Source organism: Schistocerca americana, chromosome 9 (assembly GCF_021461395.2).
Source record: "Schistocerca americana isolate TAMUIC-IGC-003095 chromosome 9, iqSchAmer2.1, whole genome shotgun sequence".
NCBI lineage: Eukaryota > Metazoa > Arthropoda > Insecta > Orthoptera > Acrididae > Schistocerca > Schistocerca americana.
In genome coordinates this window covers 178,330,914-178,357,625 of record NC_060127.1, presented here as the reverse complement: position 1 = coordinate 178,357,625, position 26,712 = coordinate 178,330,914, and the positions used below count along the sequence as shown (strand labels likewise).

General features: G+C 41.3%; 1 protein-coding gene across 1 annotated transcript in view; it reads right to left on the bottom strand.

Moving 5' to 3' along the window:
• The window catches only part of LOC124550796 (neprilysin-1-like), a 487,987-nt gene that overhangs the window by 379,621 nt on the left and 81,654 nt on the right, over positions 1-26,712 (bottom strand). The gene's annotated exons all lie outside the window — the stretch shown is intronic.

Below are 26,712 nucleotides of genomic sequence, written 5' to 3'. Positions count from 1 at the left end.
ACTGCAAAACCATATCGATTCGGCAAGATGACAATGCTCTGTGTTTGGTGGGATCAGAAAGGTGTAGTGTATCATGAGCTTCTAAAACCCGGTGAAACTGTGAATACTAATCGCTACAGACAACAAATGATCAATTTGAACTACGCATTGATCGAAAAAAGACGAGAATGGGCCTGAAGACATGGCAAAGTAATTTTTTTACACGACAGTGCAGCTGGACACAAAGCAAAACTGGTTCAGGATACAATCAAAACACCCGCCGTATTCACCAGACTTGGCCCTTTCCGACTACCATTTGTTTTCATCAGTGGGACACGCATTGGCTGAGGAACACTTCGATTCCTACGAAGAAGTCGAAAATTGGGTGTCTGATTGGTTTGCTTCAAAAGACGAACATTTCTATTGGAGTGGTGTCCACAAATTGCCAGGAAGGTGGTTAAAATGTATAGAAAGCAATGGTCAGTACTTTGAATAAAATGTTTTTACTTTTCAATTCAAAATTAGTGTTTCATTTTCACAAAAAAACGCTCATTTCATACCGGTACACGTGGTATGTCTGTGACACAATGTCCACAGTCAACGTCTATCTTCAGGAGTTCTGGGAACCGGGGTGATGCAAAATTTTTTGGTGTGTGTATTTGACAGAACGTTTAGACTGTTACAGCATAGTGGCAGATCGGTTGTAAGAATGAAAATGCGAGTAAAAATGATAGAAACATTAATGTCAGAAGTATGTAAGTAATCTTCTTAGCAAGAGCAAAAACAGGTATAAGAACCAAAAACAAGTAGGCAGTGTGAATGACAAACCTCATCACAAAGAAGGACAATAACGAAGCTACACAGAATCCTGGAACATCATACTCCATAGTGCGCAGATTTATGATGTCGCGGTCTTCTGTAGAGCCTGGTTGCTGTGATATTGAGATTCGGTTTGTTCAGATAACTTAAGGGAATGCAGCCGGGTCGCGTCGTCATTAACCAGCGGTATTCCGACAGGAGCACATTCTGTCATTTTCCAGGTGGACCACGACCGACGCTTGCAACTTATTGAGGACGCTGCACACTTGGCGTTTGCCGCGCGGGGTAGCCGCGCGGTCTTTGGGCGCCTTCCCACGGTCCGCGCTGCTACCCCCGCCGGAGGTTCGAGTCCACCCTAGGGCATGGGTACGTGTGTGTTGTCCGTAGCGTACGTTAGTTTAAGTTCGATTAAGTAGTGTGTCCATTGGACAAGGTACAGGGACACAGTACTAGAAGTGGCTAAAGAATGTCTTGAAGCAGTAGTGTGTAAAAGTAGGATGAAGCAAACAGCTTGGTCGAATGACACAGTCAAGGCAGCATGTAAAAGGAAAAAGAAGGCGTATCAAAAATGGCTACATACTAGAATTCAGGTAGACAGAGAAAGTTATGTTGAAGAAAGAAACAAAGCCAAACAGATAATTGCAGCATCCAAGAAGAAATCTTGGGAAGACTTTGGAAACAGGTTGGAGACTTTGGGTCTGGATTGTAATTAGCAGTCTTCGAAATGGAAGTAAAGAGGAAATGACAAGTATTTTGGACAGGTCAGGAAAACTGCTGGTGAATCCCGTTGATGCCTTTGGCAGATGGAGGGACTATTTCGAAGAGTTGCTCAATGTAGGTGAAAATACGATCAGTAATGTTACAGATTTCGATGTACAATGGGATAGGAATGATGATGGAGATAGGATCACATTTGAGGAAGTGGAGAAAATGGTCAGTAGATTGCAGTGCAATAAAGCGGCTGGAGTGGATGGAATTAAGTCGGAACTCATCAAATACAGTGGAATGTCAGGTCTCAAATGGCTACACAGGATAATTGAAATGGCGTGGGAGTCGGGACAGGTTCCATCAGACTGGACGAAAGCAGTAATCACACCAATCTTTAAACATGGAAACAGAAAAGATTTTAACAACTACAGCTGTATCTCTTTCATCATCGTTGTGGGTAAAATCTTCTCAGGTATTGCTGAAAGAAAAGTGCGAGTATTAGTTGAGGACAAATTGGATGAAAATCAGTGTGGGTTTAGGCCTCTTAGAGGTTGTCAGGACCAGATCTTTAGCTTACGACAAATAATGGAGAAGTGTTACGAGTGGAACAGGGAATTGTATCTATGCTTTATAGACCTAGAAAAGGCATATGACCGGGTTCCTCGGAGGAAGTTATTGTTCATATCATTTGTGGATAATATGTTAAAAACAATAGACTGGCTGGGTGAGATTAAGGTATGTGAACACAAAATAAGCAGTCTCGCATATGCGGATGACTTAGTTGTGATGGTAGATTCGATTGAAAGTTTGCAAGGTACTATTTCAGAGCTATATCAGAAATTTAAGGACTATGGTATGAAGATTAACATCTCCAAAACGAAAGTAATGTCAGTGGGAAAGAGATATCAACGGATTGAGTGCCAAATAGAAGGAACAAAGTTAGAACAGGTGGACGGTTTCAAGTACTTAGGATGCATATTCTCACAGGATGGCAACATAGTGAAAGAATTGGAAGCAATGTGTAACAAAGCTAATGCAGTGAGCGCTCAGCTACGATCTACTCTCTTCTGCACGAAGGAAGTCAGTACCAAGACTAAGTTATCTGTGCACCGTTCAATCTTTTGACCAACTTTGTTGTATGGGAGCGAAAGCTGGGTGGATTCAGGTTACATTATCAATAAGGTCGAAGTTACGGATATGAAAGTAGCTAGGATGATTGCAGATATTAGTAGATGGGAACAATGGCAGGAGGGTGTCCACAATGAGGAAATCAAAGAAAAACTGGGAATGAACTCTATAGATGTAGCAGTCAGGGCGAACAGGCTTAGATGGTGGGGTCATGTTACACGCATGGGAGAAGCAGGGTTACCCAAGAGACTCATGGGTTCAGCAGTAGAGGGTAGGAGGAGTCAGGGTGGACCAAGGAGAAGGTATCTGGATTCGGTTAAGAATGATTTTGAAGTAATAGGCTTAACATCAGAGGAGGCACCAATGTTATCACTGAATAGGGGATTATGGAGGAATTTTATAAGGGGGACTATGCTCCAGACTGAACGCTGAAAGGCATAATCAGTCTTAAATGATGATGATGATGATCATAAGCAGTGTGTAAACCTGGGGACCAATGACCTGACCAGTTTGATCCCTTAGGAACTTACCACAACCACCACCACCACAGGTGGCGTTCTTGGTCAAACACAACAGCGCAACCTGCATGCGTGGTTAGCAACTGCACTTGCGTTCAAGTATGCATTTCTCGCGGTGTTTCCGTATTTTTGCCCAACACCTGCGTACCAACGGGTCCAGTTCTTAACACTAACTGTTAACATCTGACTGGTCGAAGGAACATCTTTTGTTTACTGTTTCACTGCGCTGACGTCTTTTTTTTTTTTTTTTCTTCATCAGTCTTCTGACGGTTTGGTGCGGCCCACCACGAGTTCCTATCGTTTGCTAACCTCTTCACTAAACTCTTCATCTCAGCGTAGCACTTGCAACCTACGTCCTCGATTATTTGCTGGATGTATTCCAATTCTGTCTTCCTCTACATTTTTTGCCCTCTACATCTTCCTCTAGTACCATGGAAGTCAGTCCCTGGTGTCTTAACAGATGTCCTATCATGCTGCCCCTTCTTCTTATCAGTGTTTTCCACATGTTCCTTTCCCCTCCAATTCTGTGCAGAACCTCCTCATTCCGCACCTTATCAGTCCACCTAATTTTCAACATTCGTCTGTAACTGCACAACTCAAATGCTTCGATTCTCTTCTGTTCCGGTTTTACCACAGTCCATGTTTCACTACCATACAATGCTGTACTCCAGACGTACATTCTCAGGAATTTCTTCCTCAAATTAAGGCCGATATTTGATATTAGTAGACTTCTCTTGGCCAGGAATGCCCTTTTTGTCTTTGCTAGTCTGCTTCTGATGTCCGCCTTGCTCTGTCTGTCATTGGTCATTTTGGTGCCTAGGTAGCAGAATTCCTTAACTTCATTGACTTCGTGACCATCAATCCTGATGTTAAGTTTCTCGCTGTTCTCATTTCTACTACTTCTCATTACCTTCGTCTTTCTCCGATTTACTCTCAAACCATACTGTGTACTCATTAGACTGTTCATTACGTTCAGCAGATCATTTAATTCTTCTTCACTTTCACTTAGGACAGCAATGTCATCAGCGAATCGTATCATTGATATCCTTTCACCCTGCATTTTAATTCCGCTCTTGAACCTTTCTTTTCTTTACATCATTGCTTCTTCGATGTACAGATCGAATAGTAGGTGCAAAAGGCCACATCCTTGCCTTACACCTTTTTAATCGGAGCATTTCGTTCTTGGTCGCTCACTGTTATTGTTTCCTCTTGACCCGTCTCTCCCTGTAGCGTACCCCTACTTTTTCAGAATTTCGAACATTTTGCACAAATTTACATAGTCGAACGCTTTTTCTTGGTCGACAAATCTTATGAACACGTCTTGATTTTTCTTTAGTCTTGCTTCCGTTATCAATCGCGACGTCTGTAATGCCTCGCTGGTGCCTTTACCTTTTTCTGAAGCCAAACTGATCGTCATCTAACACATCCTCAGCTTTCTTTTCCGTCTCTTATACACCAGGAATAAAATCAGCCTCGGAACTATTTAGACGGACGGTGTAATTTAGCCGCTGCGAGGCGTGCATAACTGATAACGATAGCTTAAAACATGCCACGTGGATTATTTCTTGTCCCAATCATTTGTGCAACCCATTAACAGTCTATCCCAAATAAAAGTACTGACTGCTCCTGCAAAACGCTTACAGTGTTGAGCAAGACAGTAAACTGGCCGTCTTCGAAGACGGGCCTGATATCCATAAATTATTGATTTGGGCGCCAGACTTAGAGAACGATTCGGATACGGTGATGGTCCTGTGTTCCACATTTCATGAAGACACCCGACAACAGCACCGTGTAGTGAATCGGGGAATAGTGTCTTGATTGAATTATCCCGTGAAAACACTCGCCACCACTGGTGAGAGCGAACTGCCACGCGTAGTTCCTCGGTTACTTCGTAATATTGCCTGTTTTACAGTAATCAAGAGGCATTGGTAGGATTTGTCGACCTAGAAACAGGGTTCGACAATGTCAAATGGTACACGATTATCAGGAAAATCAGTCTGACCTATGGGGAAAGAAGGGTAATGTATAATATGTACAAGAACGGAGCCGGCCGGAGTGGCAGATAAGGTCTAGGCGCTTCAGTCTGGAACCGCGCAACCGCTACGGTCGCAGGTTCGAATCCTGCCTCGGGCATGGGTGTGTGTGATGGCCTTAGGTTAGTTAGGTTTAAGTAGTTCTACGTCTAGGGGACTGATGACCTCAGATATTAAATCCCATAGTGCTCAGAGCCATATTTACAAGAACAGAGAGGGAACAACAAAAGTGGAAGATCAAGGACGAAGTGCTTCGATTAAAAAGGGTGTACACCAGGGATGCAGTTGTTCATCTCTAACGTCGAATCTGTACATCGAGAAAACAATAACGGCACAAAGGAAGTTTCGCGACCGGTATTGAAATTCAGGGTGAAAGAATATCAGTGACAAGATTGGCTGATGACATTACTACCCTCAGCGAAGGCGAAGAAGAATTGCAGGATACGTTGAATAAACAGTCTAATGAATACAGAATGTGGATTTAGAATAAATCGAAGAAAGATGAAAGTAATGAGACTCAGAATTGGTGTTTACGGAGCAGACGAATTTAAGGAAATGTGCTACGTTGAGAGCAAAATAACCCACAACAGAAAAAGCAAGGAGGGCATAAAAACAAAGCAGTCTAGCACGGGCAAAGAGGAGATTCCTGGTCAAAAAACGTGAACGAATGTGGAACATAGGGCTTAATCTGAGCAAGAAATATACGAGCCTGTACGAGTAGACCGCAGTATTGTATGGTAGTGAAACATGGGCTGTAGTGAAAACCGGAACAGAAGGGACTCGAAGCATTTGAGATGTGGTGGTACAGGCGAAAGATGAAAATTAGGTGGACTGGTAAGGTAAGGAATGAGGAAGTTTTGAGCAAATTCGGCAAGGGAAGGAATATTTGGAAAACACTGAAAGAAGAATAAATAGTATGGAAGGAGATATGTTAAGACATTAGGGAATGACTACCATGGTACTAGAGGGAGCCGCAGAGGGTAAACACTGTAGAGGAAGACCGAGACTGGAACACATTCAACAAATATTGGAGCATGTTTAGTGCAATTGCTAGCCTGAGGTGGAAAGAAAGCTTATCGTACTCTCCGTTCTTGTTGACTAATTTGAGAGGATTCCGTGTCAAGCAAGACACAGTTTCTTCTCTTTGCTTTAACCAAATATATTTCATCATTTTGTCTGCCATGTTCAGTGGGTGCTCTTTATTATTCTGTCTTGTACTTATGACACGATAATGTGAAGGTTGTATGAATTTCAGCTTAAAGTTATTCAAATGTAAAACGTCGATAGTAACAGTTTTTAAAATAAGTGATTTACGTATTAACCTAAAGAGTATGGAGTTGTACCACGAAACGTTGTACGTTTATGTTATGGTTATAGTTAAGTCTAAAACACAAATGAAAAATCACGCATTTGCTTACATGCCTCACAAGAAGTCATCAGTTATTACTTACTTGGTGCTGTCAGTACATTATACAGCACTCTAAGCCCGTATATTACGCATTCGTTACGATAAAAAATACGTTGCATAATGCAGTCATGTGTGTATTGTCCAGCACGAAAAAACCACTGTCTTTCGTCGTATTTTTAGTTCACAGGAAGAAATTGCAGTATATTATTTGTAAACCTATTAGAAGTCATATTCGGTGCAAAAATCGGTCCAATACTTCATGTTGAACTACTAGATGGAGCTGTATAGGGTAGCAACTTTGTTGTTGTTGTGGTCTTCAGTACTGAGACTGGTTTGATGCAGCTCTCCACGCTACCCTATCCTGTGCAAGCTTCTTCATCTCCCAGTACTTACTGCAACCTACATCCTTCTGAATCTGCTTAGTGTATTCATCTCTTGGTCTCCTACGATTTTTAACCTCCACGCTGCCCTCCAATTCTAAATTTGTGATCCCTTGATGCCTCAGAACATGTCCTACCAACCAGTCCCTTCTTCTTGTCAAGTTGTGCCGCAAACTTCCCTTCTCCCCAATTCTATTCAATACCTCCTCATTAGTTATGTGATCTACCCATCTAATCTTTAGTATTATTCTGTAGCACCACATTTCGAAAGCTTCTATTCTCTTCTTGTCCGAACTATTTATTGTCCATGTCTCACTTCCATACGTGGCTACACTCCATACAGATACTTTGAGAAGCGACTTCCTGACACTTAAATCTATACTCGATGTTAACAAATTTCTCTTCTTCAGAAACACTTTCCTTGCCATTGCCAGTCTACATTTTATATCTTCTCTACTTCGACCATCATCAGTTATTTTGCTCCCAAATAGCAAAACTCCTTTACTACTTGAAGTGTCTCATTTCCTAATCTAATTCCCCCAGCATCACCCCACTTAATTCGACTTTAGGAGATGACAAATATTGGAATACATTTAAAAAATCAGGAAGGAGAATCAGCATCGGTCGTATTTTTTTGTTTTATTATCCGCAAAATCGATTTTTGGTCACTTAGTTACCATCCTCAGTGCTGTAATATACAATTAAAATTGGTAGGCACTGGTATCAACAAGCTTACTCTATACTCAATGTTAAAAAATTTCTCTTCTTCAGAAACACTTTCCTTGCCATTTCCAGGCTACATTTTATATTTTCTTTACTTCGACCATCATCAGTTATTTTGCTCCCCAAACAGCAAAACTCCTTTACTACTTTAAGTGTCTCATTTCCTAATCTCATTCCCCAGCATCACCCCACTTAATTCGACCTTATGTGATCGCTCTAAGCTTGTTGATACCAGTGCCTACCAATTTTAATTGTATATTACAGCACTGAGAATGGCCACTAAGTGACCGAAAATCGATTTTTCGGATAATAAAACCGAAAAAATACGACCAATGCTGATTCTCCTTCCAATTCTATCCACTATTTGGTCGTGCTGCACAGAACACTCCATGGAGTCGCCAATCAATTAAAAAAATTGTTGAGGAATATGAAGAGGTCATCACAAGGAAAGAACTCGTGGCGTGCCGCATCGAATCAGTCAGCAATCTGGTGATTCATATCGAGGAAGTGGATTGATGTCAACACGCACCCAAATGGGCCCCTTATTCCAGAGTTTCACCTTTGTATTGATACATAAAACTACGCAACAGTGAATTTTCTAATGGGTGAAAATAACACAAGTGTAACTAATAGGGTTCGCTGATTCCGATTTTGCAATCAGATATGTTGTAGGACTCTGGGTTTAAAATTGTAGTTCAAAGTCATATGATATTAAAAGTAAATACAAGGTTCAATATGTATCTGCATACGCTAGCCGTGTTTGATGTGCTACTTCGTGAGTGTGCGTGCATGTGTGGGTATTCTCAACGTTACTCTGCTTTATGCGTCTGTGGAAAGATAAGTGTGCAGTAGTAAAAACAAACAGGTAGACTTGGACAAGTTCTAACTTGTTTGCGGACTACAGCCTGCAGGCAGGTTTCAACGTGTTTCATAAAATTACGTCCCGCGCAATTTCTCTCGTTCGTCCATCAGTCTGATTCGGAGGTGACTAGGGAATAGTGCTTGCTAGTGTGGTTCTGTGTTTTAATAATCAACACTCGAAGAAACATGCATGAGTTACTATGAAGGACGTATTTTCAACCCACTAGCAGGTAAAAAAAAATTATTTTGTTGCATAGTGTAAGTTGCACAGTTCCACGGAGAAATATGCCTCGTGCTCAATGTGCGGTACACTATTTAATGAACTTTATTTAATTTATTATGACACTTTTTTCTGTTTTACTCACTACATGTACGCTGCAGAGATATAAAAAATGCTGACGGCAGTACTTCGGTGGCAGCGCGAGTTTGTTACGTCGCCTGGCACAGCACCCATTTACCGGGTGATCAAAAAGTCAGTATAAATTTGAAAACTTAATAGACCACGGAATAATGTAGAGAGGTAAAAATTGACACACATGCTTGGAATGACATGGGGTTTTATTAGAACAAAAACAAAAAGTATTGCTAAACGCGTGAAAGATCTCTTGCGCGCGTCGTTTGGTGATGATAGTGTGATGGGCCGCCACTTTCGTCATGCTTGGCCTCCCAGGTCCCCAGACCTCTGTCCCTGCGATTATTGGCTTTGGGGTTACCTGAAGTTGTGGACATATTAAGCATTTCCTGTAAAGAACATCATCTTTGCTTTGTCTTACTTTGTTATGCTAATTATTGCTATTCTGATCAGATGAAGCGCCGTCTGTCGGACTTTTTTTGAACGTTTGTATTTCTTGCTTCTAATAAAACCCCATGTCATTCCAAGCATGTGTGGCAATTTGTACCTCTCTATCTACATTATTCCGTGATTTATTCAGTTTTCAAATTTATACTGACTTTTTGATCACCCGGTAGTTCCCACAATATGAAGCCAGAAGCTATACACTTTCCGCTGCGATTATGATCGTATAACGAAATAAACGAACGAATAATGAACGAGTGAGCTGTGTGTTTTTAAACATGTAGTCAGTCTGCTCTTGGCAGCTCTCGAATGAAGTTAGTTAGTATGCTACGAGTTGAAATATTTTATTGTTTGGCCATCTTCTGTAAATAGCCAGTGTGAACGAAGCAAGTGAATGTGTCTTATGGAGAATAAGGACTATTCGTTAAACGACATTACTACCTCATTTTCCAGACCAATATAATTCCAGTGCTATTTATTATGGAATTTTAATTAACTGATCAACTGTAAATACACGAAGAAGGTATTTTAATCTGAGAAGTGCTAAAAGTCGTATCTTTGGTCTTATAATATTTCGAAAGAATATCTGGTGTTTCAAAGATATGAAAGTGCTACAAACTATAAGGGTGTCCCATTTATCTCGACCACCCTAAATAACTGTTTCTGCAGATGCAAATTACAAAATGTTTCTAGCAAATGTTCCTTAGCCGTCAGGGAGACATCAATCAGCATGATTGCCTTCGGTGTAGCTTCGTTTTTTTTACAAAGATATGAACAGCAGTTTGACTTTTTTAAATGGCACCCTGTTTCTTTAATTCGGCAATTTATCCGGACGGATGTTTTCTCGTCTTGTTGCGACGCTTCAGGAAACGGGAAGTTTCAACACACGACAACTCAATCGTCGTAGCTCTCGCACAGATGAAGCTGCCGAAGTTACTGTTCTCGCTTCTGTTGCTATGAATCCACATGTGAGCACACGACAGCTTGAACACGAGATTGCCATTCCTAAAATCAGTGTACATCGTATTCTTACACGCCAGCGGTTCCATATTTACCATGTACACCTACATCAAGAACTGCATGGGAATGATTTCCATAATTGTGCACAGTTCTGTCAGTGGACACAGCAGCAAATCCTCGCCAACCAGAACTTCTTCTCCACTGTTCTGTTTACCGATGAATGTTCCTTCTCAAACAAAGGACAGGTAAATACAAGGAACATGTGTTATTGGTCCAGCGACAACCCACGATGACTTAGACAGGTGGAACATCAGTGTCAATGGAGAGTGTGGGATGCTTGGTACTACAATTATTGGCCCTTATTTCATCAATCGTAGTCTAAACGGCACAGCGTATGCCAACTTCCTCAGACGAATTCTTCCTCCTCTTCTGGATGAAGCGCCGCTAAGAACCAGTGTGTCGGTGTCCAGGGTCACCACTCTCAGCACCTTTGAATGTTCTCCTTCTGGGAGATGGTACAGGAGAATCAAAGTCAATTTTGTGTTTTTTTTTTACTTGGTTTTCATTTGTTTTCTGACAATTCCAGCAAGTGGATGAGCTTGTGATCACGGCTCAATGTCAGTGCTGTGTTATGTAATTAATAACGCTGTGTTTCAGTGAATGGTGCACTGTGATGCATTTTTGAATACACTCCTGGAAATGGAAAAAAGAACACATTGACACCGGTGTGTCAGACCCACCATACTTGCTCCGGACACTGCGAGAGGGCTGTACAAGCAATGATCACATGCACGGCACAGCGGACACACCAGGAACCGCGGTGTTGGCCGTCGAATGGCGCTAGCTGCGCAGCATTTGTGCACCGCCGCCGTCAGTGTCAGCCAGTTTGCCGTGGCATACGGAGCTCCATCGCAGTCTTTAACACTGGTAGCATGCCGCGACAGCGTGGACGTGAACCGTATGTGCAGTTGACGGACTTTGAGCGAGGGCGTATAGTGGGCATGCGGGAGGCCAGGTGGACGTACCGCCGAATTGCTCAACACGTGGGGCGTGAGGTCTCCACAGTACATCGATGTTGTCGCCAGTGGTCGGCGGAAGGTGCACGTGCCCGTCGACCTGGGACCGGACCGCAGCGACGCACGGATGCACCCCAAGACCGTAGGATCCTACGCAGTGCCGTAGGGGACCGCACCGCCACTTCCCAGCAAATTAGGGACACTGTTGCTCCTGGGGTATCGGCGAGGACCATTCGCAACCGTCTCCATGAAGCTGGGCTACGGTCCCGCACACCGTTAGGCCGTCTTCCGCTCACGCCCCAACATCGTGCAGCCCGCCTCCAGTGGTGTCGCGACAGGCGTGAATGGGGGGACGAATGGAGACGTGTCGTCTTCAGCGACGAGAGTCGCTTCTGCCTTGGTGCCAATGATGGTCGTATGCGTGTTTGGCGCCGTGCAGGTGAGCGCCACAATCAGGACTGCATACGACCGAGGCACACAGGGCCAACACCCGGCATCATGGTGTGGGGAGCGATCTCCTACACTGGTCGTACACCACTGGTGATCGTCGAGGGGACACTGAATAGTGCACGGTACATCCAAACCGTCATCGAACCCATCGTTCTACCATTCCTAGACCGGCAAGGGAACTTGCTGTTCCAACAGGACAATGCACGTCCGCATGTATCCCGTGCCACCCAACGTGCTCTAGAAGGTGTAAGTCAACTACCCTGTCCCCCATTGAGCATGTTTGGGACTGGATGAAGCGTCGTCTCACGCGGTCTGCACGTCCAGCACGAACGCTGGTCCAACTGAGGCGCCAGGTGGAAATGACATGGCAAGCCGTTCCACAGGACTACATCCAGCATCTCTACGATCGTCTCCATGGGAGAATAGCAGCCTGCATTGCTGCGAAAGGTGGATATACACTGTACTAGTGCCGACATTGTGCATGCTCTGTTGCCTGTGTCTATGTGCCTGTGGTTCTGTCAGTGTGATCATGTGATGTATCTGACCCCAGGAATGTGTCAATAAAGTTTCCCCTTCCTGGGACAATGAATTCACGGTGTTCTTATTTCAATTTCCAGGAGTGTAGATCTTTAGGAGAGGAAATGAATTATCGAATAAAAAAATACAGAGCTCCATTTAAAGAAGTTATACCACTCTTCACATCTTTGTAAAAAGCAAAGCTACAACGAAGGCAATCATGCTGTCCCCCTGACGGCTAAAGAACATTTGCTTGAAACATTTTGTAATTTGCATCTGCATAAACAGTTAATTAGGGTGGTCAAGATAAATGGGACACCTTGTATAGTAACAAAAATTATATAGTTCAGTTTTCTCGAAATTATTCCAATAGAATATTAATGTTGAAACATTTTATTTTCAAGTGTAACTGATCGTGTTATGAGGTAGAGAAGATAGAGAGTACCAAGACTGGGGGGGTGTGTTACGTTATCCAGCGTACCCTATGGTGCCACGCTGCCATGTTTCGGGACGTCATTCCGTCGCTGTTTTGCAGGCGAGAGAGCTGGTCAATGGTTTTTTTAAGTAACACAATTGCTGAATTTCATTCCGGAGTCGATCCTTCTATGTTTTCAGAGTATAAAAGTACACATATATCTGGAAAAAAAGACGATTGAAGTTGGTGTATATGCAGTCACCTACTGCAAATTATAGCTTCAAATCACAATAGGTGCTCTTTGTGTGCAAAATGAAAGGTGCAAATTACACGAAAACACAATGTTAGTATGATTTCATACATGGGTAGTCATGAAGCAGAGTTTGGACTGTATAACAAGTAGCCGATAAACTAAATCAGGCGAATTACAGTTCATCTGGGCAATTTCATAAGTATTAATTTCGTAAACTTACGATCAAGCAACAACTTCGTTGCATATTCGACTGGTTGGATGCATTAGGTCTTAATGTACCTCATCATCGGACTTTGATCCATAGAACACACAGTTTATTGCACTTATTTAAAATGAAATTTTAGCCATATTTATTCACAACATCTCTCAAATCAAATTTTTTCCAGATAATTTTCTTCCGAACTCTGTTCTCCGGAACTTACTTATAGTGAAGAGTGCGTTAGTCACCTAGGGTGGGAGTGTTTCTAAGTATGTGGTACAATAATCGCTGAAAGACGATGTATATGAAGTGTTCGTCCGTCATAATTAGTGGTAATTTCTGTTTTGGCTGTAACTGGTAAACACTGACAGATGGACGTTATTTCTTAGTTATCTGGCGCATTATCTACCTCTGTCCTACAACGCGTCCATTTCTTTTGAATTCCGGAAACACAACGGCCGTGGTGTAGCATCTGTATGGTACTCTTTCTCCTTTTTTAGGACAGAAGGGTAACGATTCTCCAGTTTAACTCGTACAGTAGAAATATCTCTTATGTTTCTACTCTTATATTTCTATCTCTTATATTTGAGTGTCTGTTTAAACAGCATCACTTGTTGTCTGGGCAAAGATAAGAATTTGTACCTGCGCTTGTGAATGAGATGAGCCTGTAGATATAAAAGAATCTACCGAGTTACGGTCAAAGGAGTTATTCATTGAAACATAACTGAAGAAGTACATTTGCGATAACGCCGTAAGCTCCGGCGTCAAAGACCGATCAACATCAAAGCTATAATTTATTAACGTTAAAGGAAGAGGAAATCATAATGATGACAAATAGTATTATCAGGTGCAATTGTGGCGGTTGCGGGATAGGTCATTGTTAGTGCATTATAAAGTATATTTTTCAAGAATGTTTCATATTAAACAGAAACCCTTTAGAACTCATCATTCATTTATCACTACTAACGAGTCCTTCGGAAATGATCATTATCTCGGTAACAGCAGCAAAAACTTAAGAAGTTTCAGAAGTACTGAAGCGAGCAGTGTAGTGGAGGCTAATCATAATTTTTGCCCCCTGACCTATACTTTAAAATTCAATTACCATACGGACGCTTCCTTGTTTAGCTTGTCAGCTTTTAATAACGAACAAAACGGAATTTTGCGATGGGGCAGGTAAGATAATTATTTCTGACAGTAGGTAGGTCAATTTGTCACAGCAGAGTAGTTTTATTGATTAGCTGCTACGCTGAAGGGCAACCGTTGTACACAAAATCAATAGTGACTGTAGTCTTTATTGTTGTCGTTCAAAAGCAATATGTATTTGGTAATTAACGTCATAATGGAATCTAGATACGTTGTGCTCACTTCATTCTCATTGTGTTTTGCAAAGACTCATACGTGTTTTAATACTTAATACATTGTGCACTGAGTGGAAAAGCACAAGAAGCGTCCTGAACGGTTATCAACTGCGAATTGGTTTTGCTGTGGAGCGAAGACTCATAGCTTTGGCATTTGATTTTCTGAACACATCTGGGATATGCACAGAAGAGTAAATGCGATACAGATGTAAATCATTCCATTCCATTGTAACAGGGTGCTACGGCAATCAAATTCAAATTATTTCAAATCTTGTTGAGAAACGGTTTGATATCAATGACGCGCTTCACCGTTTTAGGTCATCATCAGATTGTCTAAAAAGTAGCTGGATATGTAATCCTCCGTCATAAACCTATATAAAATGGCTTCCCTGGGGCACTCTCTTATAGTCTTTCTACTCCGAGCAATTTATTCTTCTTCCCCCATTATTTTTCCCTCTTGGGCATTGTACATATTTTATATTACCTGTCAGTTGCCTACAGCGCACGCTTTTTGAGAATTTTGAAGATCTTGTACCATTTTACGCTGTTTAACGCTTTTTCTAGTTCCTGAACGTTTCTCGATTTTTGTTAACTCTACGTCCATTATCAAGCACAACGTCTCATTCGGCTCCAGAGATTCCCACTTGAGTTCCCGAAGAATCTGTTTAACACGTGCTGTTGTTCAGATCTACCGGTAACAAATCCAGCAGCCTGTGTCTGAACTGCTTGGATCTTTTCCATTGATCCGATCTGGTACGGATCCCAAACACACGAGCAGTACTCAAGAACAGGGCGCACTAGCGTTCTATATGCCGTCTGCTTCACAGATTTTCAAACAACTTACGGGAATTGAGCCAGGTAGTATTAACAGCGACCGCCGATATTTCGGCGGGGAGCACACCCCGCCATTTTCAAGGCAAATTGCAACGGACAGGCGATGTACAGGCAGATTTAAAACCTCCATTCTCGGACTAATGCAGGAAAGACAACACACTCACCGAACACTAGAGCCACCAAAGATGACAAAAAAAGTTATCGATAGTGAGGCTACGAACTATCAGGTGAGGTAACATTGACTCTGTCCCTCTGTTTTTTGACAAGGGAGAGAGCAGGATTCCAAACAGAGTTTAAACAGAAATTTCCATCCCTGTTTACAAGGTTGCTGGCTAATTTAATCTCAACTGCCTCCTTAATAACACTGTCTCAATAGCTCGACGTGCATGACAATATCTCGATGTTGTTGTATAACATAGAGTGACCAGGAGTAGTCTCAGGTAGCACCTGGTGAAGGTAACGAACTGCGCTACCGAAATATCGTGCAAGTACGACGCTGATATCCAGCGAAACACCCGACAACCCAAGATGTCATAGATCGCCGGGAAAGCTTGAAGAATTACAGTATTTTTGTTGTTTTAATTAGCTTCCTCCATTTCTTGTAAGGTTATTAAATATGTGTTAAAATAACCAGTTATATTTTCATAATGACTACTTGCGTGCCGTGTTGAAAACAGAATAGATTAAACATGATGAATGACTACTTAGGTTTAGAGCTTTACATCTGTTCCATACCTGCTAGCTAAACATTGAAATTCCAGAAGTTTGACTGACAGCAAAAGTGTTGTCACTATTTAAGAGACAGTGGAATAATTTAAAACGAAGTGCTACGTTGAAAAGAAAATTTTAATTAATTGACTTGCTTGATCTTTGACTTTGACACGGATCAGACAGGTACTGCATTTAAACTCTATTTTGATTTTTTTTTTTTTTTTTTTTTTGCCTAGATGCATACGTTCTAAAAAGTTTTTACCTGTCTAATATAAAATCTGTGAAAAAATTGACTGTAGATGATTATGTTTCTTCGTAGCTGCTGTAAGGAGAGAACGGGTTAGGTACAGGATGAGTTGGCGGTCGGACGTTTCCGTTTCCCCGGTTCTCAGAGAACACCAGGCGAAGTAGAAGAAAAAGAAAACTGCTTCTACTCGCGATGAGGACTCCGTCTCTCTTGGCAGCTAAAGAACTCAGAGTCGCCGTAAGATTTTCTGGAAACACTTTCAGAATGAGAAGGTTGGAAAACAGTGCAATATGGTATCTTCTGACTAACAAACCGGTCGCTTAGGGAACGTCTTGAACACACAAGCTGACGTCGAAATATTGCGCGTCGTTCGGACCGTGATAGGAGATTCGCCCAGCATTGTTAAATCGCGAAGAAATCACTATGCACTGTATTGGTAAACACACTAATAGTTTTTATAAAGGTCTGGGGATCCAACATTGAATAAAAGTTCGTAGACGATATTTACCTTCTTTATCATAAGAGAAATTTTTTAATTCTTGATAATTCCGATTACAAGTTGACCTCTGCACTTCAGATTACGTCTATATGCAAACCTATCTGACCTAAAGGAAAAAAAGACATAGATGCTCCTTTTTTCACAGCAAAGAGCGTTGTCGTCTCAATTACCGTAGCAGATCATCGCTGGTACTCGCAGCCGGAATATTACAATAATAATATGTATGGACATTACAATCCTCGGTTTATAGGAGTGTGACCAAGTTTAACGCTGGCTACATACATTCAGGTGTTTCAAGAAGCAGATGGAAGACTGATAAAAGCTATTTAATAAGAAGCAATTCGTGTAGCGCTATTATGTTTAAACTTGTCCACCATGCATGGCTATTATGACGTTTATAGGAGTGTGACTAAGTTTAACGCTGGCTACATATATTCAGGTGTTTCAAGAAGCAGGTGGAAGACTGATAAAAGCTATTTAATAAGAAGCAATTCGTGTAGCGCTGTTATGCTTAAACTTGTCCACCATGCATGACTATTATGACGTTTGAAATAAGCATTTGATACGGAGTTAAGACAAAGCTATTTAATAAGAAGCAATTCGTGTAGCGCTATTATGTTTAAACTTGTCCACCATGCATGACTATTATGACGTTTGAAATAAGCATTTGATACGGAGTGTAGAGAGAAACTATGGGAAATTATGGCAAAACGTGGATACCCATATCACTTAATAAATTGTGTGTGTTTGCATAATGGAACGTGAGTTGTATTGACGTCCTTAGTTATTCAGGGGAAAAAGGTTTAATAAAGGAAGCTGTGAACAAGTGTACACTTCATTACCTACTCTTTTTAATATTTACGTAGACGAAGCCATCCGAAAACAGAAAGAAAGAGCGCAAGAAGAGATTCCTATAAACAAAAATAAATGTGTTAACACGCTATTATATGTTGACTATAATACGTTAATGGCAGATTATGAAGACGAACTACAAAAATCAACCCTTCTCTTGAACTTAATTGGAAAGTATTGTAATTTTAATGTAGCAGTAAGAAAAACTAAGATAATATCTTTCCAAGGGGAAATAAGCAGTACGAAGCAAAATTGTAATAGAAGATCAGATTTTGGATCAAATTCAACACTTCATTTACCTAGAGAGCTACATCACTTTCAACTAAGATAAAGACGTAGATATTTAAGTTGCAGACATCTCACAGTATATATGCAAAACATTAAAAAAATGGACGTGTCAGTGTCTAACGAAGAAAAACACCAAAGATGTATTAGCATACTGTATTTTCCGATATCCGCGAGAAACCAGGTCGAATTCACCGTACGTAAAAAGCAACATGTTGTTAACGAACCGTCTTCTGGATCTTAAACACAAATCAGATTATAAATATCTTTAATTACAGCCTACTGATGATGCTTTTCCTCAATAACGCGAAAGGAATTTGGTGAAAAAAACTCTCATTTTCTTGTAATTGCAACGACAGAACGAAAATACCCTCAGGAATACACGGAAATCTACAAAAATGAAATTCTGTAAGGTAGGACTGCCTGTTCTACTGTATTGCAGTGAAACCTTAATTATGAAGAGAAAAAGATTCTAGTCATGTACAGGCGGCTGCAATGAAATTTTTCTGACAAGACGAAAGTTGCGTTAAGCTGAACAGGATTCCCAATGGAAACGATAGGAAAGAACTATACACAAACAAAACTGAAAAGAAACTTATGGAATGAACTGATGAAGCAAGGATTCTAAAGGCAACTTAACAATAAAAACCGAAAGAAGAAAGGAATATATAACACCAGTTGACAGGTGTAACTGAGGCCAGAACAGGTCGATGGGCCTCATCTGTGAAAGGCAGAAGAAGAAGAAAAAGAAGAAGAAGAAGAAGAAGAAGAAGAAGGAAGTTAGTGCTACACTGTTCGTTAATTTATCGACACCAATATACATCTACATTCATACCCCGCAAGCCACCTGACGGTTTGTGGCGGAGGGTACTTTGAGTACCTCTATCGGTTCTCCCTTCTATTCCAGTCTCGTATTGTTCGTGGGAGGAAAGACTGTCGGTATGCCTCTGTGTGGGCTCTAATCTCTCTGATTTTATCCTCATGGTCTCTTCGCGAGATATACGTAGGAGGGAGCAATATACAGCTTGACTCCTCGGTGAAGGTATGTTCTCGAAACTTCAACATAAGCCCGTACCGAGCTACTGAGCGTCTCTCCTGCAGAGTCTTCCACTGGAGTTTATCTATCATCTCCGTAACGCTTTCGCGATTACTAAATGATCCTGTAACAAAGCGCGCTGCTCTCTGTTGGATCTTCTGTATCTCTTCTGACAACCCTATCTGGTACGGATCCCACACTGGTGAGCAGTATTCAAGCAGTGGGCGAACAAGGGTACTGTAAACTACTTCCTTTGTTTTCGGATTGCATTTCCTTCGGATTTTTCCAATGAATCTCAGTCTGTCGTCTGCTTTACCGACGATCAACTTTATATGATTATTCCATTTTAAATCACTCTTAATGCCTGCTCTCAGATAATTTATGGAATTAAGTGCTTCCAGTTGCTGACCTGCTATATTGTAGCTAAATGGTAAGGGATCTTTCTTTCTATGTATTCGCAGCACATTACACTTGTCTACATTGAGATTCGATTGCCATTCCCTGCACCATGCGACAATTCGCTGCAGATCCTCCTGCATTTCAGTACAATTTTCCATTGTTACAACCTCTCGATAGACCACAGCATCATCCACAAAAAGCCTCAGTGAACTTACGATGTCATCCAGAAGGTCATTTATGTATATTGTGAATAGCAACGGTCCTACGACACTCCCCTGCGGCACACCTGAAATCACTCTTACTTCGGAAGACTTCTCTCCATTGAGAATGACATGCTGGGTTCTGTTATCTAGGAACTCTTCAATCCAATCACACAATTGGTCTGATAGTCCATATGCTCTTACTTTGTTCATTAAACGACTGTGGGGAACTGTAGCGAGCGCCTTGCGGAAGTCAAGAAACACGGCATCTACCTGGGAACCCGTGTCTATGACCCTCTGAGTCTAGTGGACGAATAGCGCGAGCTGGGTTTCACACGATCGTCTTTTTCGAAACCCATGCTGACTCCTACCGAGTAGATTTCTAGTCTCCAGAAAAGTCATTATACTCGAACATAATACGTGTTCAAAAATTCTACAACACCAATGACACAAACTAGACGCTCACTATCAGCTGACATCAGCAGGACTGTGACGCTGATGTTTCGTTTCAATTACGTGTATTGCAAATTTACAACGTTTGTTCACTACGAATGAACAATGTTTGACGGTGGTAGAGGGAACGACACATGATTAAGTGATGCGGGCACCGCATTTTGGGATCGCAGCCGTGAAACAGGACACGGAAACGTGCGTGTGCTGCTACCGGTCACCGACCTTGTCTGGCTGCCGTATTGAGTTCCAAGTCACTGTCTGTCGTGTTGTCCTCCTTGCGTGCATTGTCTAGTCACACACAAGCGCTCTCACTAGCGTTTTTTTACGACGCAGTGTCATTAGCCCCTCTGCTTCGATGTGCAAAAGCTATCTTCATCTCTCTCCAGTCTCTGATCACAAATGAATTCTTTAGACGATGACCGGTTTCAGTCTGTAATGACCATCTTCAGATCTTTTTTACACCATGTCCTAAAGTGATACGGCCATAATGGCATCGTCAAAACATATAAATATAATCAGCGTAGCATCGTCACATAGATTTAAAACATGGCGTAGAATAGGCCACATTGTCCGCATAGTGATTATTGCCAACTAGTTACTACGAGAAATATCTTTCGGAACTGATCATCGTCTGTGAGATTCGGAGGTCAGAGAAGAAAATGGAGGAAACAATTGGCTTGCGGCAAGGAATTACACAGGTCTGTGACATGAAAATTGTTTCAAATTTATTAAGTGATTTTTTTATAGTGTTTTCAACGCTGATTTCTGGAAAAATAGTGAAAAAATTCCTTCGCGCACAGTTATTTCACAAACTGCTTGTCTAGTTTTAGCTTTTTTCGATATGTCAGCACTCTAGAGAGTTCGAACTTTGGTTTTTAGGATCTCCATAAACTGTTATTTAGCCGTATTTATATTAGATATACGTGAAATAAAGAGAAATTAGGAGAAACCAGCAGTGTTTTCATGTCAGTACCCGTCTGTCGCGCTGCCCCTTCCCCCGTCATCGCCATCACCAAGCAGTGAGCTTCTGCTGTTGTCCTTCAGTTCACAGCACCTCTTCACTCTGTGCTGTTCACGTATTGTTGTTACTGGTGCTTTAAAGTAGTGACTGTTTTATTGTGTTGTGAAGTTGTTTTACAGACAATGGACAATGGCTACCAGAGTATGTATACGCTCGCCAGATTGCTTCTGTAACATTTGTGGTAGCTATACCGTTAAAAAGCAACAAAGATACATTTCCGATTTTGTTGAAAAAGTATATTTCGCCTATTTTGGTATAAGGTTAGGCGACCAAGATATGCCTTGGGCCTCACACAAAGTTTGTTCAGTGTGTGTTGCAGAACTGCGGCCATGGTTCAAACGGCTCTGAGCACTATCGGACTTAACATCTGAGGTCATCAGTCCCCTAGAACTTAGAACTACTTAAACCTGACTAACCTAAGGACATCACACACATCCATGCCCGAGTCAGGATTCGAACCTGCGATCGTGGCGATCGCGCGATTGCAGACTGAAGCGCCTATAAGCGCTCGGTCACAACGGCCGGCTGAGGCAATGGTTTCAACGTAAAATGCAGTCCTTACGTTTTGGGATACCAATGGTTTGGAGGGAGCCCAAAAATCATAGTGATGACTGCTATTTTTGTTCTTGCAACGTACGAGGTTTCAATTTGAAAAACGAAAAGGATATTTCTTCCCCTAACATTCAATCAGCCATTCACCCTGTTCCTAATGGACCTGAAGTACCAATACCCTCTCCTCCAGATTCTTTGGATGATATAGATGATCAGATCACGAGCCATTGTCTCAGCAAGGTGATAGTGAAGAAGACAAAGATTTCTACGATCATGGAACAACCGATCCCATTCCATTCTCACAATCTTAACTGAACGATTTAGTTAGAGACCTAGGCGTTTTTAAAGAATCGGCAGAGGTTCATCAACGAGTCCACAGCTTCAAAAGCAATAAAAGAAGCTTCGACAGAAAGAGAAAGTGTTATTATAAGGACTTGTGAGCTTAAAGAGAAATGAAAGTGTACTGGAAATGCAGTTTAGAACATGATTTATAAATAAAATAAAATTTTATAAAGTTGGAAAGAATGTGATAAATTGCTTAAATTTTGTTATTATACCCAAAAACACACCCTTTTTTGTGAGAAAACCTGACGTGATAGAGAAAAACGGATTGCATTTTTGAAATCGACGCAGAAAAGTACATAAAGGTCAGTTATCAAATTTCAAACAACTTTCAAAAAATATTGTTTTACAGACCTGAGTTTTTTTACAATTATTACTATGAATTTTTCTCCCTCTAATACTAGCACCATCTCAATCAATATTACAACTACTGCATCTACAGGTTCTCCAAGAAGTCTCCATACCCCTCTTGACATTGCAAAACTTGGCAAATAAATGGTTGTTTTATTGGAAAGAGCAGGAAAAGAATGGGCCGGGATGTTTCATCATACCTGAAGGGTACATTAATGGGTGAATACTTCAGCTCAAATACACTCATGGATAACGTGTGGTTATAGCAGGCAGAAGCTCTAACACGCTTTGCTATTCAGGTGGGTCAGTTCCTCGACGACCAGTTTATAAACTGCTGGACTGGGCATTCTTCAGCAACATCTCTGCCCGCACTGAAGTGACCACCATGAAGATCGAAACTTAAATAACACAAGACACCTCATTATCGGGAATAATCAAGTCCAATGCGGCTCAAAGACGGTGCAAGACAAATAAAAAATGATGCAAATGCGAGGCCTTTAGAAGCATCACTCCTCAGATGTTCCACAAAATGTCAAGGAATACGTCGCAACAAAGTCTCTGGGTACATAGCTTCTACTTGTAATCATAAGTACTGCAACAAAAAATAAACTATTTCGAGTCTCAGACACACTGGACACCATTTATACTGCTTCTGCTTCTGTTATCAAATATTGCCAAGGAAAACGCCCCACTTCTCGTACAGTTTTCCATCATAGATTCCTAGCAGTCACCCGGTGCCACCTCAGTCCGTAGGTTGAGTGCTGGGTCAGTGGAAATTTTAGAGGCTCTTCTGAAGTAATCAGATACCTTCGCCAGATTCAGTTTAGCTTGGAAAGCAGACTCTGTCTGTTCATTTTTATTTTCTGCTCCCTGGTTGCAAGGGCGACTGTCCTGGTCCTATTACAAGAAACATTGTTGTTCTGGTGCGCAGATCACCAGAGCTGAACTTCATCGTCGCTGATGTACCACTAGTGCAGAGGAGCATGTCGGTTCAGATTATGACGTCACTCTGACATCCTTTTGGACAGTGCGTCAGCAGTGTGATCCACAACCTGTCCGGGTGGTCTATGGTGCAGGCTGTGCTGAACAACTGGTGCTCCAGGCTGTTTAGTAGTAACCACTTCTGCATTCAAAGGAAATTCCCAGACAAGTTGCTCGCAGTGCCTATTTCTCCACATTTTCTGCAGGCACATTCGTGCGTTTTCTTCTGCTTTGGTTTCAGTACACACCTTACAGAACGTGCTCCACCAGACAGTAGGTCAGCCCTTAGGTTCATCTTTCTTTTTCGGGGTATTTTCCCAATTTGAAACAGTAGAGTCGTCTTTATTTTACTCAATGTGACTGTACCAATGTGAGAAAAAACGGTCTATTGCACAGTTCCAGGTAACAAGTAACCACTCCCCCCCCCCCCCCCCCCCCATTGTCTAAAAAGTCGAACTCCCATGTATACAGATACAGCTACTTCAAACATCGGATTACATATGTGTTAATGTGTTCAACATTTGGCGCGAAGATCGCTAAGTTCTCTCATTATAAAAATGGGATAATTTACGGTTAGTTTTTAGAAAAGCTAGTTTTTCACACGTGTCAACGATCATGAAGTCATATATTCTATTGTATGTGTTGTACAATGATACAATTTTCTGATAGACTCAGTGGTTTACATGGATCCTGTATGAAAATTTAGGTGTGAATAGAGTTAGTGACGTTCGCCTGCTTTGTTTCTTCGTTGATAGTCTTAGGTGTCGACGTACTGCATTGTTATACTGGCTGAAAAATGGGGGGTGGAAGTTCAAAACTGACCACTGTAAATAATGTAGCTGACAGTTGCACAGTTGTGTTTCACAATTCTTTACTTTCACTGTTCACAACCCCACAAAATTACACAGTTATATGGCCAGTTCACTACTGGTAAATGTTAAGCCTCATTATACGTTGCAGATAAACATAACCATACTACTACAATAGTTCACTGCTGAACATCTATGAGCAATAAATACATAACCGCACAGTTCACAGTTGTTGACGAATAATAAGGTACGTGTGACATTATTTTTCAAATAAATTGAACAGACATTGTCATTGTTTTAACCCACGCCCTATTTGTGTTACTCTACTTGCGCTGTTAAGTTGATGCATTGTTCTTACTTGAAACAGCACATCATTTCCCTCTGACTCTCTCGGGGCAAACAAATCGGGCCTTTATATATCCTCACAATAATAGGGTCCGCCCCAGTAGCTGAGTGGTCAGCGTGACGGATTGCCGTCCTCTGGGCCCGGGTTCGATTCCCGGCTGGGTCGGAGATTTTCTCCGCTCAGGGACTGGGTGTTGTGTTGTGTTCATCATCATTTCATCCCCATCCGGCGTGCAGGTCGCCCAATGTGGCGCCGAATGTAATAAGACCTGCGATATGGCGGCCGGACCTGCCCCGCGAGGGGCCTCCCGGCCAATGACGCCAAACGCTCATTTCCATTTCCACAATAATAGGCAGTGAAACTAAGCATTGATCGATATTTAATTTACAAAAATCACAATTAAAACATAACTCATTCAGTTAACTGAGTACATCGAAAAATATCTTCTTTTTGACAGTTTCTTCTACCACAAAAGTTATGCCGAATTATTTGTTTAAATAATGAAATTAACAGATATAGTTACGCAAACAATGCTTTTGAATAATCTGGTAATTATTTTGGAATTGAATAAGGGCTGGCATGGCTAATAGGTTTTCGAATGGAGCCAAATAAATACTTAAAGAATCCTAGTACTTGTTCTTGCAGATGTTTATAATTAGTACACAATTTATATTTGATTATAAGTCAATAACACCAGTTAAGTCACGAAACAATTACTGATTTCACCTTGTAACAAAAGATAATAACTAAACTAGGAATAGTCAAAATAAATTAGGAAATTGATTACATACACAAAACTAAGCAAAAATTAGATCTGTTGCTATATTTCTTAACACTTAAGGCTAACTTTTTTCTTTTATGAAAATGAATTGTATGTTAATCGTAATTAAGCAAAAATGAAAGTAAAATGAATTTAAGGAGGCAGATCGCACAACAAGAGAGGAAGTAAAAAGCACCCAGCTTGCTTCGTCACAAGTTAGTAGTAAAAACGTAATAAATTAAAATATTATTTCCAATGTTACGCAGTTACTGCATGGGTAGCAAAAATATAAAAGAGAAACTTTTTTCCTCTCATTTTGAGGGAGCGGTGAGTGTGTGTATGCGATATGTTTTCGAAAAGGATTGACATTACGTCCAAAGTTTGTTCGATGCCGCTAACTTCTCAAATAGATGCCTCAAGTGTACACAGTCTCTAATACCTGACTTTTGCGTCAGACTGAAAATTATACCTCCTTATGACTGCATTTTACACTTTTGAATTTTATCAGTACTTGTACGACCAACTGAAAATAAAAATTTTGTTGTAACTGGAGCCTTTAGTTAGGCAGCCTGCAGCTGGAAATGGATGACCATTTTAGGCTTTTAGTAACATACACTGCACAACAGAACTGAAGGATTATGTTTTCGAGGCGCCGTAACTGCCTCCCATTGCGACGCAGAAGTCTGGAATATACTTCAAAGTTGTGTTCGACCTTCCTCTGTAAAGGTGCAAAAGCATGGCGCCCTGTGACGCCCCCTTGGGCACTGTGTCGACACATTCGAGATAGAGGTCACAGCTCAGTTCATGTGAGTTATAAGACACCAAAATTTCGCCAGCATTCTATCCAAGTGAACCGTGTGTTATACAATGGTAGGTCGTCATCCCCTCCTCCCCCTTTGCCCTCGTTTCAACTCTTCTTTTGACGCCTCTACGATGGAGATAGCGATGCGACTGGCCGAGGTAAACATTTCAGATACACCGTCATTCAGAATCGACACGAAAAGTGCTTAGGACGTGGCATAAAGGGCGTCAGTGAACTCACCGTTTTACTCGAGACGTCGGTTCCCACACATTTCGCGGTCGAAAACAACAGTTCACAGTGTGATCAGTGAACCGTTAATTTTACTTTCAAAATCTTTTCTTAAAAAAATTTACTTTATTTACTAGCGATTCATCAAGACCACTAACACATTTAAGCACACTAGATGACCGAGGAAGTACTTGCCAGGAAGTAACTGATGGAAAATGAAATTACTTTTAACAAAATGTGATTTTTGTTCCTAAAAGCTTTTTCAAAAACAGATTTAAAATTATAAGCAGAAGAGTACCCTCGAAATATCAAGTTACAATTTTATTTAGAGGCAGGAGAACAATATTAACAGTATGAGCCTTCGGGCTGAGAAGCTTGCCTGCTCCCTTTCAACACGGCCGTAGTCACGACCGCTCACAACAACCTCTGAAAGAGCACACTGGTGCAAATCTGCAACACACATTACTTTAAACAAAAAAAATTT